The sequence below is a fragment of the Larus michahellis genome, chromosome 2 (genome assembly GCF_964199755.1).
Source record: "Larus michahellis chromosome 2, bLarMic1.1, whole genome shotgun sequence".
Taxonomy (NCBI): domain Eukaryota; kingdom Metazoa; phylum Chordata; class Aves; order Charadriiformes; family Laridae; genus Larus; species Larus michahellis.
Genome location: NC_133897.1, coordinates 128,358,639 through 128,372,517, shown reverse-complemented (window position 1 = coordinate 128,372,517; position 13,879 = coordinate 128,358,639).

Genomic DNA, 13,879 nt, shown 5'->3' with positions numbered 1-13,879 from the left:
CTAAGAACTCCACTAAGACTGGGGAGCTCTAAGGAGTCACAGATGAATCACCCAAACAAATGGCTCTTGGTTATTTCCTGAAGTACTTGCAAAAAGATTATCTATTGTTTGAGAGAGGTGAAATGAATGGCGGAGTTATCAGATTTTGCTTGTTGAAATTAGAACACCCATGGACAATAGCGTGGTAATTTTCCATTGTCAATATACTGTTTGTGGTTTTTTTTTTACTAGTCTTGTGCCAGCTTTCAAAGAATAATAGTAGCCACCTACTGATCAGTATCAGCCTCAGCTGTTGCAAAAATCATAATAAAATAATACGTGGTTCTTACCCAAAAATTCACATTTCTCATTTGAAGCTGGAAGCAAGTTGTGCTTTTGTTTGTTAGGAAGCTCTCCACCCCTTCAACAATGAGACATTATTAATGGTCGCTCAGAACACGTACAAGCTATGCAAGATAGTGCCCTGTCAGTACTGGATGTAGAATAATTGTATTAAAGCAGTTCTGTACCTGGGGTAGTTAGGAGGGAGTTAACAGGTCCTGCTCTAAGGCAGGTGCAAGGAAGAGTCCTGACGTATTATTTGTGTTTCTAGAACAAATCTGCCCCAAACCAGCTTAAGTAACTGTGTGCATTGCACTGAGCTGTGCCATTACGCCTCTAGACTTTGTAAGCAATTTTTGGTGTTTGCGTATAGAAACAAGGATTTCAGCGTAAAGCCCTGTTATACAGAAGAAATTACGTTACAGGAGCTTCGCTCCAGTAAGATACTTAACATTAGAAACTGCTGGAATTAAAATTGCGTGGGACACTTTGCTCTGACTCCCTGTTCATATATGTTTGGTCCCGTCTTTTAAGGGCAATGTATCATATTACTTCCGTTGTCCCCTCCTCAGCCCACAGGGTGGATGGTGCTCAGTGAGTGTATAATTTTCCCCTGCGCACTTGGTAGTTTCATGCCTGATTTCCTGTCTGCTATTCAAACTCCGCTCTAAAGATGGAAATGCTAATGTTGTCACCGTCTTTTCTAAGTAACACTCTAGCGTCTGAATGCTGTGCAAACAATTACTAATTTTCTACGATAATTCCCAGGATACAGACAGGGAATTCAGGCATTGAAGTCGAATATGCTCACAATGCATTATTTTGAGCTCTCAGTTCTACAAACTTGTTTCTCATGTTTGTGAGAATACAGAAGATTTTTTGTTAAATAACCACCTTCCTGACTTCACTCACGGTTGCGTGCGCCCAACACTTCTGCAAATTAGACTCTAAGGGCCTCTGTGGGGCAACGGGAAAATGAGGAAAACACAGGAACCGCTTGTGGAGAGCCTGGCGAGAGGACTTGTTTGTCACTGCAGGAGAGCTCTGCAGCAAAGGTGGGAACAGCATCCAACTCTGCAGCCTGCTGCTCCAGGCCTGAGCAGTAAGATGTTCCTGTCTCCTCTGCATTCGTTAGACACCTTCCAACCTTCACAGCAGATGAAGCCGAGGTCCTGCAGACAACAGGCTCCTTCATGCATGACCCTGAGTCAGTCCTAGGAGAGAGGAGGCAGGAAAGACAGCCGAGGGAGGGGTGGATTTGGGCTCTACGCGGGCAGGCGGGAGCAGTGACTGTGCCCTTCCTGTGCCTAATCCACAAGTGGGACTTCACTGGAAAGGACTTAAATAACCTGAACAGCTCTTTCCTATCTCTGATGTACACACGTCTATGTTTAAAAATCTGTATTCTTTTTTTTCATGTTGTAAAGACTAGAAACAGAAGGGAGACCTGGTAGAAATAAGGCATATATTTCACTGTGACGGTAATTTTTACAGTTTAACTGCTTCCCCAGGGATTCAATGTTTTTTCCTTTCTTGCAGTATCTCTAAATCAACATTTTATACATTCACATTAGATACGGTCTGGTTCAGGCCAAGGCTATGGTCTCTGATTTAGGTGACATTCTGTGGTCTAGACGAAGCATGAAGCCAGACTAGAGGACTACAGACAGATCCCTCTGCCCTCAAAATATGTAAATAAAATAGCCTGGCAGAGCAAACCCCTGTGTTCTGCCTTTACTGGGTTGCAGTGAGACACTGGAGTCAGCTGAAGCTGAAATTGCAGCAAGAATTCAGATGGGCTTCAGTACCGCTGCCCAAGAAGCTCCACTGCGATCATTAGGGAAACAATATGCTCGAGGAGGACACCCCGGCCACCTCTCCTTCGCACTTTGTGAACACAGGGCACAAGTGCTCGTGGCAAGAGTGGCATAAGGAAACGTGAGCTCTGATGCCTCGATGGGAGCCTGGCACTTTGCCTGAGGACAAATTTGAGCAGAGACCAGCCTGTGGGTTGGGGGTGGTGGGATGGAGGTGGGTGCCTCCCTTGCACTGCTCTGGCTACTGGGGCTGTACCCTCTGGCAGAAGAGCTGAAAGAGAGCTGGGGCTCACTGTGACATCAACCACTTTAACAAGGCTGACCAGTGGTATATATTGGAGAATTTTTATGCTACCCCTTATTAAACACACCTTTGTGCTTAAATATAGAAGAAAAATTTAATGAACTGTGCGTTGGGCAGAGTTCCACCGCAATATGTGGTTCTACATGGTGTCTGCAAAGGTGCACCACAAGCATCTTATGTACATTTGCACCAGCATCAATCCTGAGAGCGGGTGCGTGGGACACCTCAGCCGGTCCCTGGGTCCATCCCCCAGCCCAGCTCTGCTGCCCAAAGGTGGCCCCTGAGCTTGGGTCCCTGAGCGCTCCCATTCCAGGATGGCTACAAGACAATGCTGAGGCTGTTTCTTATCTCATCACCAAGGGAAACTTCACTCCCTTGGAAGGAGTCTGTTCTGTCTCTGGCGTTCCTGCTTCCAGCCAGTTTAACCCCTTCTTGCAGTTGAGCCTCTGTGCCCTGCATGCCAGATCATTCCCCAGTCCCAAATTACCATGGCTGAGCAGTTATAATTAGAATTTCCCTTTCACATCTGTCACCACGGGAAGTCTTTAGACCAACCTGAAAATTTTGGGGGGGGGCATTGTGGGAACTTGACTTGCCGTGAGCGATCAGAAGATGGCTCCTCCAAAGTCATGTGTTGGTGTTGGCACGGCGCCCTCGCTTTTCTGGGGAGCTGCCTCTGCACTGACTCAGCAAGTCAGATGCTTTCCACAGCTCAGGAGTGGGGTTTTCTTTGAAAGTCTGCCACCGTATGTCTCACTACACCGAACCTGTGTAACTTACGAGATCAGAGTCTTGAGTCATATGGCTACAGGAGCACCAATATTTGTCAATTTGTTAAGAAAAGGAGTCATTTGTTTGCATTTGTTAAGTTTTCCAGCTGTTTCAATGCTTCTGTCTTTTGCCTTGTGTTTTGTCTTTATCTTCCTCAGCTCCTGTGCTCCGCAACACCCACCTGTCATCCCCCATCCATCAGTTTTTTCTTCCTACGTTACCGTGTTCCTTTTTGTGTATTTCTTTTTTCATTTTTGTCTTTCTACTTGTTATTTAAGTCTTTTCATCTGCAAAGCAAAGCCGTTAAGAGGTAGATCTTCAGTCTTTGCCTATTTAAGTTAAAAAATAATGTAAAAACCTGTAGAAAGAAATGGGTAAAAGGCGATATCACAGCAATTCTGGTAGCGGAAAACCAGAATTACTTAAACATCAGCACAGAGAGATAGTTTTTCAAATTAGCCATCTGCATTCAGTTGCAATTCAATTTCCTCAGGCCAGAAGGCTGATTCACATGTAAAGCTGGTGGGCTGTGCTTTGGACAGCTTGTCTATGTAGTCCCATATTCATCTCTTTTTGATCTAATCTGGAGAGTTGAGCAGCCTCACACTTTGAAGTTGCTTTCATGTTATGTCTGTTACAACACCATGCCTCATTTTTCCTCTCTTCTGCACAGTGAAGACAGTGTTCACTGCCACAGTTCCCTTTAGCCAAAAAAAAAAACCAAAAAAAAACCCAACCCAAGAAAAAAGCTTTGGCTGAATAGAAATACGATCATGAAGAGGAATATATCATAGAATCACGGGAAAGGATTGAAGGTATGACTGGCAGATTTCTGCTGCAGTACAGAAAGGCACTCACTCTTCTTCGCTTGTATTCTCCAATAAATATTGTAATATAAAAAATAGCACATAGAGAGGGGGAAATATAACATTCAAGTAATTCTAGTAGCAGAACAATGTGTATTTTCCCTCGGAAGAGTAAAATGTGGCTCAGTCACATAGCTGTGTGCCCTACACTTCATCTAGTTCTTCGCATTTTTTACAGTCCAATGAAGCTTGGATCTACATTAAAGGACACATTTATGTACAATTGTTCTAGGCAAAGTTTCCCATACCTAGGCAACGAGATAGCAGCAATCCACCAAGAATGCTCTCAGAGAATAATCCCTATGCTCGCGTGTAGATCCAAAGGAAAAGTGACAGAGAGAAACTGTCTGAGGAAAGCTGTGATGGTAACTTCTCTCTGCCCAACAGCCAGCCCCCAGCATTTCCAGGGTGAGGATCCTTTCCAGATGGAGCTGTTAATCCAGCTTCTGCATTTCCCCCAAACTTCTGGAGACTTCTCCAATCCCAAAGTGGCCACAATAGCCACTGAACTCACCATCAAGTGGAACTCACCGATGGTTTCCAACTACTGGTTCCCTGTTGTCCTCTGTCTTCCCTTAGATCTTCAGTGGCCATACCCTGAAGGAGGAGTCCCCACTGTGACTATAGGTCCCAAGCTGCCTCCCAGACAAAAAAGGCATCCTGCCAGTAAGGTGGTGGACCTTCTGGTTTCCTTCCATCCTGCAGCGATGGAGGATGCCACTGCACAGGGTGATCACCTCAGGAGCAAAAAGAGCATGGGGCCAACCTCTCAGCAACCTCATGCGAGGTTTGCTGAACTGGCACAAACCCAAGGTGCAGGACCAGAGGGATGCCAGCACCTGCACAGAGAAGGTGGCAATAGCTGTAAACAAAAGAGTGCTTCTGAAGATGCCGTCCTTCTCACAGAATAAATACCTGGTTATTTTTAATATTTTCTTACATGCCCACCCAGTCCTTTACAAACTGGCCAGCCCGTCTCTGCTGCCTTCTGTTATGTCACTGCAGCTATCTTCCAGTCTGCTAAAGCTAAAACCGGTGGAGGTTTTTCCCCCTTTGGAGGGGAGAACAGCAAAACAGCCTTTCTTTCTTACTGTCCTTCTATGTCCATTTAAGGTGTCTGCCAAACCAACAGCCAAGGTATCTGAAAAGATGTGGTGCCTTCTTGTTGGTTGTTGAGCCTTTTGGCTGATTTAGAGCCTTTGTTTTGACTTGCTTGGCCAGCTTTTTATCTTTTCCTGACAATCATGGGATTGTAGATGTCCAGCAAGACACATGCAATAGTATCTTACTTGGATATGTAGGTAAAAAGAGGAAAGGTCTTACGTATGTTTGTGGAATTAAACTTGGGCATACATATTTTAGCATTATAGTTTGGGTCATGAATGCAGAGAAAACCCACCAGGTGTCCCCTTTTTGGTTTGCGTTTGGTGAGGCAGGCTTGGACTTCACAAAGTGCATTTTTTAATTTTAGATGAATGTAAACCTTTGCAATACAGGAGACATCTAGACTGTTCTGCTGGTGAGTATTCAGTCCATTGGTCCAGAAAGCTAGTGTGAAGACCGAAGAAAAAAAATAAAAAACCGTATGGATAGAGTGGACATCAGGCCTTCAGCACCATTTCAGTCTACGTATCCACTCCTGTTGTCTCACACCACTTGCTACCGCTGATGTAAACTTGGATGTATAGGGACCTTCCAACATCTCCGTGGCTTTTAAATGTAGACGTAAAGTGAGTTGTATGATGAAGTAGGGGACAAGAATTAAGAACTGCTCCTAATGGATGGCTAACTCAGGCAGATGAATCCATGTAACAAGTTGCTAAAGAGCAACTAGCAAGCTACAACGGTATGCGGGAGACAGGACAGTGCATTTACTTAAAAAAAGAAAAAAGGGAAAAAAATAGAAAGAGAAAGCAGCAGCATAAGAAAAGCAAAGGAAAGCAAAGCCAGGCAGAAGGTGTTGATACATTCCTTGCTCCATCTGCTGGGGCAGCCCAGAATAGCGTCTCATGTTCATCCAGACAATTGTACTGTAGTAATCTTCTACTGGCTTGCTATCTAACTACCTTTCTCCAAATAATTATTTGGTAGAAGTGAGCTGCATCGCTTTTGAAATCACATCTGAGCTTTGATTTCTCCCTGTTCACTGTTTTGAGTACCTACAATTCTGCTTTTCGGTGTAATAGGATAATATAGAAACTGCTGTTTTGTTATCAAATGATATGATTTAACGCAAGATTTTAAAAAAAACATATTACTTTAAGAAGATGCATTTTGCTGCACTAAGTGAGTAATAATAACTCCTCATGGTTTATTTTGCATCCATTTCCTTTCCCTGCTTTGGTTCCATCTCAGTTTTCTTTTGTCTCTGCTTTCATAATTGCTCTCTTTCTTTAGAGTTTCTTCTCGGCGATATCTAGAAAAAAGTAACTTAAATCTTAATATTCTCATTTTCTACAGTTTTAAGGAAACCTGTCATGCCAGAATGCAGCATATTATTAAAATACTCTCATTCAAATGAAAGGATGGTATTTGTTAATGAGATTTAGTTTATAATGCTTGATATTAAAGGGAAGATAGTGGCACTGTAAGTTCCGGGCTTTGATGGAAAGGTTTCTAAATTTTGAATTGACATTCCAAAAGAACAAAGAAAATCCTGTAGAGAAAATGAACTGCTATGGTGTAAGCAAGCAAAGTTCATTATTTGGTATATGAGCACATCCAGAGGATACTCTGAGATAAATATGTAAATATTAACTTGGTCATTAGAGGAAACATCTGTCCATGATCTTATTTAAATGGTATGGGGCAATCGTCCTGAAACAGGATGCAAATAAACCCAGTTCCCAAGCCTGTCCAACTTTATAACCAATGTTGAATGTTGATTATCTTAATGCAAATACAAGGCATTGTATATGCAGCGTTCTTCATGATGAAAAAGAATGACACGGTCAAAGATATCACAAAGATATCAGATTACAAGAGAGTTGTATTTCTGTGTCCTGGTTATAGTTGGGATAGAATTAATTTTCTTCCCAATAGCTGCTGTGGTTTGGATTTAGTATGAGAATAATGTTGATAACACATATTGTTTTAGTTGTTGCTAAGTAACATTTATAGCAAGTCAAGGACTTTTTCAGCTTCTCGTAGAAGCTGAGAGGGAACATAGACAGGACAAGCTGGCCAAAGGAATATTCCATACCATAGACATCATGCTCTGTGTGTAAATAGGGGTTGGCCGCAGGGCAGGGATCTGCAATGACTGCTTGGGACGGGCTAGGCAACTGATCATCAGGTGGTAAGAGCAATTTGTGTTGCATTACTTTATTTTGTATATTCTTTTACCATTTTGTTTCCCTCTCTTCCATTACTGTTCCATTAAATTGTCTTTATCTCAACCCATGGGGTTTTTTTTCTCCTTTTTCTCCCTCTTCTCCCTACCCTACTGGGGAGGGGTGTGTGAGTGAATGGCTGTGTGGTCCTAGTTGCTGGCTGGGGTTAAATTGTGGCACTCTACCATATTACATTCAAATGATCTACAGAAAAATAAATACCAATAATAAAAAAGAAATCTGAGCACACTATTTTCCTGGAGCCAGATGACTCATAAATTTTGCAGAAGACAGAGTACACTGTACACAAAATCTGCCCTTTGAACAACCATGACAGTTGCTAAAATAGAGCTGTAGAGTGATGCTGTAGTAGCATGAATTTATTATAGATGGTGTAGATCATTTAATAATTAAACTGATGGGCATTATTCTTTACAGCATCTTTAATGTCGTTTTACTCTGTATTTATTCTTTTAGATACTCTATTCTTATTTAGGTATACAAGAATTCCACCTTTTCCATTGACTCAAGAAAACCAGGGAAAAAGTGAATCCAGCTAGGGATCTGTTGGATTTATTTTTGGGATTACAGTCTCTCTGGGGAAGATACTACATTTCTGGCATGATCACTTGATAACAGCGGCTAGTTTATTCTCTTTCAACAGAGCTCTAAAATAGGGGAGAAAATAAATGGGATCAGAAGGGGCAGCAATCAAGAGGTGCCATAATTCCTTTCCTAGTATTGTTTTTTCCTCAAGGGAAAGCACAGGAAAACTGGAGTGCAGTGGAGACGAGGCACAGGACTTAATGGCTCGTCTGCCACCAGCTGCTCCCTGCGAGGGCAGTTCTTTGCCAAAGCACGGCTGAGAACCAGTGCTGACCTCTGGAAAACCACGGTGAGGACAGGCCGGGTGGTGGGCGCTGTGGTGGGAGATCAGGTCCTTTGTTAGTGGAGAAGGCAGCCAGCGTTCTCTCCTCTGTGCCTGGAGCATCGCTGATGATTTCCAGTTTCTAGATCTATGGTGGCTGTGTCAAGTCAACACTGACGCTGGACAAGCACCTTCAATTTCTAGGCTGTCCCCTCAGTACAGGATCCTGTGGGATGGCAGCCATCGTTCCTCTCTAAAAATAGCTGTTTCTCATGGCTAGAGAACAGTAAAACCCTGATTCTGTTGAAGTCAGTGGCAACATTTTCAGCGACCCCAGAAAGCCAGGTTTTCAGCTGGGCCCTCAGAACTTCAGCGGTCTTACCCAGCTTATCAGCACTGACAGCAGCCCACGGCCTCCAACGCACCCACACTCTGAACACACCAAAGTCACTGCTCCCCAGAAACTAGTAGAGTGATAGCTTTCATAAAAGCTCTACTTGTGTGTAAGCATAAAGAAAAAAACACAGGCACATAGAATAAATATGATTTTTGTTTTATAGAAACAAGAAACGAATGCTGACTGGCACAGTTCAATGGCTGATGTAGAACGCAACACGCAAGTGCCATTCAAAGAGGTTTGCCAGTAGGTGGTGACATATAATTATTTATTAGCAATTTTCTGGCAGCAAAAGTTTCTGAGCTGCAAGCAGCTACGCTGTGCGACTTTTTGTTTAGGCTCTCCTCTCATATCGTTCTACCTTTCTGAGATATCTTTTATGTGTTTCACAGCTGCAGAAGTGTTTCGTAGCTGCAGCTGCGTCTCCTGGCTGTAGCACGTCAGACTGCTCCTGCTGTGTGAACTGCAGGGCTGCCTTTGCACTGCTGAGCGGTTTTTGTGCCATTTCAGTGTTTTTGATCTCTTGATGAAAGATAGTAACCCAGTTCTCACAACATGCGCAAGACAAAGAAAAAGCCCATCATTTCTTTACAGGGTGTACCTCTTATTTACTTCCAGTGAATAAACAGGTTCTATAGTTAGGTGTGTGCAAATTTGCTGTTTACTGCCAAATGTAATCAGCAGCCTCTCATAACTCCACCACATCCTTCTGCGCACCAGTGAACCTGAGTTATGAAGCCATCAGTAACCCTGGAAAAAAATGATTCACCTCAGTGTGGCCCATCTATTATTGTCTATATGTAGAATCATGGAATCACAGAATGGTTCAGGTTGGAAGGGACCTTAAAGATCATGTAGTTCCAACCCCCAGCCACGGGCAGGGACACCTCCCACTAGACCAGGCTGCTCAAAGCCCCATCCAGCCTGGCCTTGAACACTTCCAGGGATGGGGCATCCACAGCTTCTCTGGGCAACCTGTTCCAGTGCCTCACCACCCTCACAGTAAAGAACTTCTTCCTGATATCTAACCTAAATCTACCCTCTTTCAGCTTGAAACCATTACCCCGTGTCCTATCATTTTACACTCCCTGATAAAGAGTCCCTCCCTGTCCTTCCTGTAGGCCCTAAATACCATGTGTGGCTCATGACTAATGGAAGCCATATAGCTACAACATATGAGGTGAAGCTGGGGTTTGGATGGTTAGTGAGTTGTTTCCAAGCAGCCATAGGAAGGAAGCCAGAAGACTTCTCTTAGGCTGCAGGAGTCACCGTGGGTCCTCTCCAGAAGTAACCTGGGCTTGTTTGCTTTATGGGAACAGTACTGGCTCCACAGAGGCCATGACGAAACACACTTCACTGGCTGGAGCAGAGGTGATAGATAAGAGTTCTCCTGGCAGCCTCTGCCCACAGCCAGTGGGCATATCTAGGTGAAAGGTGTCTCAGTGCCCTTTTGGGGAAAGTGGTGCGATGTAACTGTGCATCAGTCTCGACACAAGTCCTGTCCCTGCAGACACAAGTGGAGCCGTGTCTCTAGTGACCTCGCAGCCGGCGTGGGCAGCCAGGCTGGGGTGGAAGCAGATGCTAAACACAGCACATGGGGTAAAGTGTCAGCACGCTGCTTTGTCTGCATCCATGTTGTCTTGAGTTGCTCCTTTTGGACTGGTTCTACCTTGGTATGCACTGGGGCTTAACCAAAAGGTCAAATGGCAGTTGATAAAAGGATTTGCATTTTCTAACTGCGATTCAATGCATTGCTGAGTTTCTCCACTGTCCTTAAGGGATGAACACCCCTATTCAAACCTGCAATGAAAAGGCTTATACATTCAAAAATACGTGGTTCTTTATTCCTGCTAGTGTCATTGGCCTGAGGTGAGTCTTGAGTCCAAGTCATGTCAGTTCTTTGCACTAATATTCTTCTTACCGTTTATGCCAGGAGTCTGCTTCACAAAGCCAAAGCAAAATAAGTCAGTATGTTTTTTCTGACTGCATTTGTGACTCCTATGTGTTGTCCTTTTGGGCTGGAGCAAGAGAGCCAACCTCATAGACAGCACACAATGTGTTGCAGAAAATGTAATATCTGTCAGGCAGTGCGACAACACGGTGCCTCCAAGCCCTGCTGCACAGATTGGTGGCAACTGCCTGAGTTTTGGCAGTGGCAAACGGGACCCAGGGTCCAGCCAGATGTCGTGTCTCTGTCTGTCTGAAACTGAAGAATGATGAAATGCCATATCCAGAATGTCAGGGCACCCAAGTGGGAGTATCTGTAGCAGACAGGGCTACTGCTTACATTTATCACAAAGACATATGTCACAGGCTGCAGTCTACTGTAATATTAATTAGCTTTGGGGCTATAGATTGGCCTGTTAAAAAAACTAGGTGGGTGCAACGATCTAGCACTAGGAAGCACCTCAAACTATGTGAGTGACTCTGTTCTGTCGTAATAGTTATTTATCAAGGGTGCTGCCACATAAAGGTCTCTTAAATAGAAGAGAAGGGGCACATTTGATTTTCCTGACAGAAAGAGCAATTCTTTAAGGTAGGCTGCCAAGCAGCTCCTACATCTGGTTACACTTTTAGTACTGTTGTGTATGTACAAATCAAAAAGAGAAAGAAGGTGGGGAGCTTCAGAGAAGTGACTCCTGTTGTGTCAGCAGGATGCCCGTTATAAATGATGTTGTCACTACATTGCAGCGCAACTACCCGAAGCCTGTAAGGAAAAGGCAAGTGTGGCTGGCAGCTCTACCTGGTGCAACACATGACAGTGTGAGGAGCCACAGGTGTTTGTTGCTGGTTAAACTTTATTCCTGTGTGGTTTAGATACAAAACTGACAGAAGCTTCCAACTTTCTTATTTGGTGTTGTTTGGACGTAAAAAGGCTGAGACCTATACATGCAATAAGAATTAGGCACAAACAATAAAATAATCACAATTGGTTAGGATGAAGATAGAAGGTAGTCAAAGATGACACCCAGAACTAATATTTCCCATAACAGAAACAAGCAGGAAACAGGAAAGCATGGATTTTATAAAGCAACTCTGTTATAACAGGCTAAATTCAGATGAGGGAAAAGCAGTTTTTCTAGGAAAATAGGAGAAACGCCTGTGCTTAAATGGACATGGGAGGGGGACTGGATCTTGAGCTGAAAGGCAAAAGGAATTGGCTGTTAGATGGAGTGAGGGCAAACATCAATGCTGCAAAAAGTTTTTTTCTTCAGTATAGAAACTTAAAAATCGTCTGAAATATTATGGCATTTGCACAAATTTATCTCATGCCTTGCTGTCTTCCTTGGTTTGAAGCCAGGACAATATTCCCATCTACCAGATTTGCAGCTTGATGCCTTCAGTGTAGTGCTTGAAGTGTCAGACTTTGGTGAAAAGTCCATATCTTTACTGTTTTATCATACAGCTGTAGTGATACCAACAAAAGCTGGTAAAAAAGTGGCCCTGAAAAACTGACTAAAACCCATCAGTTTCTCTCTTAGAAACATGTTAGGCCCTGAATGACTAATATGACATCACTATAGGCTACATGAGATGCCTTCTCAATGGCTTAGTGACAGATGCTAGGGGCAAGCCAAAGTTTGAACTCTCACTACTTAAAGGGAAAAATGTTTAAACTTAAGTGATTAAATCAGCGTCATAAGAGAAATAACATAGCCATCCCCTTTTTTTCAATGGCCGTCCAATAGCCCTCACTATGAAAGTTAGTCACAGTACTTGTTCATTTCAAACAAACAGCAGCATAGCCCTCATGACTTCTTCCTTAACTTTTCCTGAAGTCTTTAAGCGAAACACAAGAGGTTATTTCTATTGAATGATCACTAAATTCATCACAGATTACCCTTTTCCCTCTTCTGAGCATCAGAAGCGCTCTCCCACTCCCCACAGCATGGCCTTGAGGAAAAACAGCAAGGAGAAGCTTGACATGCTCTTTACCAAATAGCAGCACGTCCAGGCGCACTCCCTGCGCTGACTTTTGGGCAGCTGCAATACCTCCTGTGGTTACTTTATGCCTGGATTGTCTCCAGCCCACAGCTAGTAGATTTTTTGTTCCAATTTTCCACTTGGCCCTTTGCAGTTGCTCACCCACTTAACCCAGTCCTCTCTCCCACACAGGTCTTCTCTACTCCTTTCCTTCCTTCTCCCGTGTAGACCATTTCCCCCCTTAATTGGCAATATTTGTCTCTCCTGTTTTTCTCCTGGCCACTCTGCAGCACTTATACTTGAAGTAGCACCTCTTCAGGGCTAGGAATGGGCCTACACAGCACGTTAGGAAGGACTTAGCAATGTATGGACAGGGCATGGCAGAACTCAATGTGGACGATAAGAGAAAATGGGTACGTAGGGATGTATATAAACAGAAAGGACTGAATTAGAGAAAAAAAAAGGGGGGCTTGGTCCTCTAAGTGCTGAAAATTAAATACGTTTTTTGAGATTTCCTGAAATGGGACCAGAGTTGAGGCTGCAAAGTTGACTGAATTGGTTCTGTACAGCTTGAGCAAAGGCAGAAAGCAGAAGATTTAAACGGGAGAGTAAAAGGTGATCCAAGGACATTGAAGAAAAAAACAGTACGGTTGTCATATGTTCTCTCACACGCTGCATTGTAGAAAGCCCATTTTTCCCCTTCTACCAGAGAAACATTGTTAGAAGGTGTAAGTCCATCACGGCAGCCACCCCTGTACCCTCAGCCGAATGCCAGCCATTCCCTCTCGCAGCAGCAGACCAGAGCCAGGGCAGGCCACAAGAAGGAGAAAGGAGGGGGTGAGCGGGCTGGATGCTGAAGGACAACATGCACTGCAGCCACCAGTTAGCCCAGTCTGAATCTTCTGGACACCTGTCAATAGACATTTCATATATTGCTAAAGTTGAACTATAAACTGCAATTGGTAAATCTGCAAGATAGATCAAAACACACCTAACAGACCTTCAGATTATCAGCTATTACAGCTGTTTGATTACTTTGGAACCGCTACTGATAGGTGACATCAGCTCAAGGCCACGTCTGCAACCCTCTACATCAGTCCAGCGAAGCTCTCTGCAGAAAGATGTCAGAACAGAGACAGAACAGGCCTCCCTCCAGAAATGGTTAATCAATAGCTCGCTAGGTTGACTGAAGGCCGTTAGATACAGTGGGGTCCCTACTGTATATAAATTGCGACCCGTCTTCTGTATCATTCTCAGTCACCATTCCTGCCATACTGGT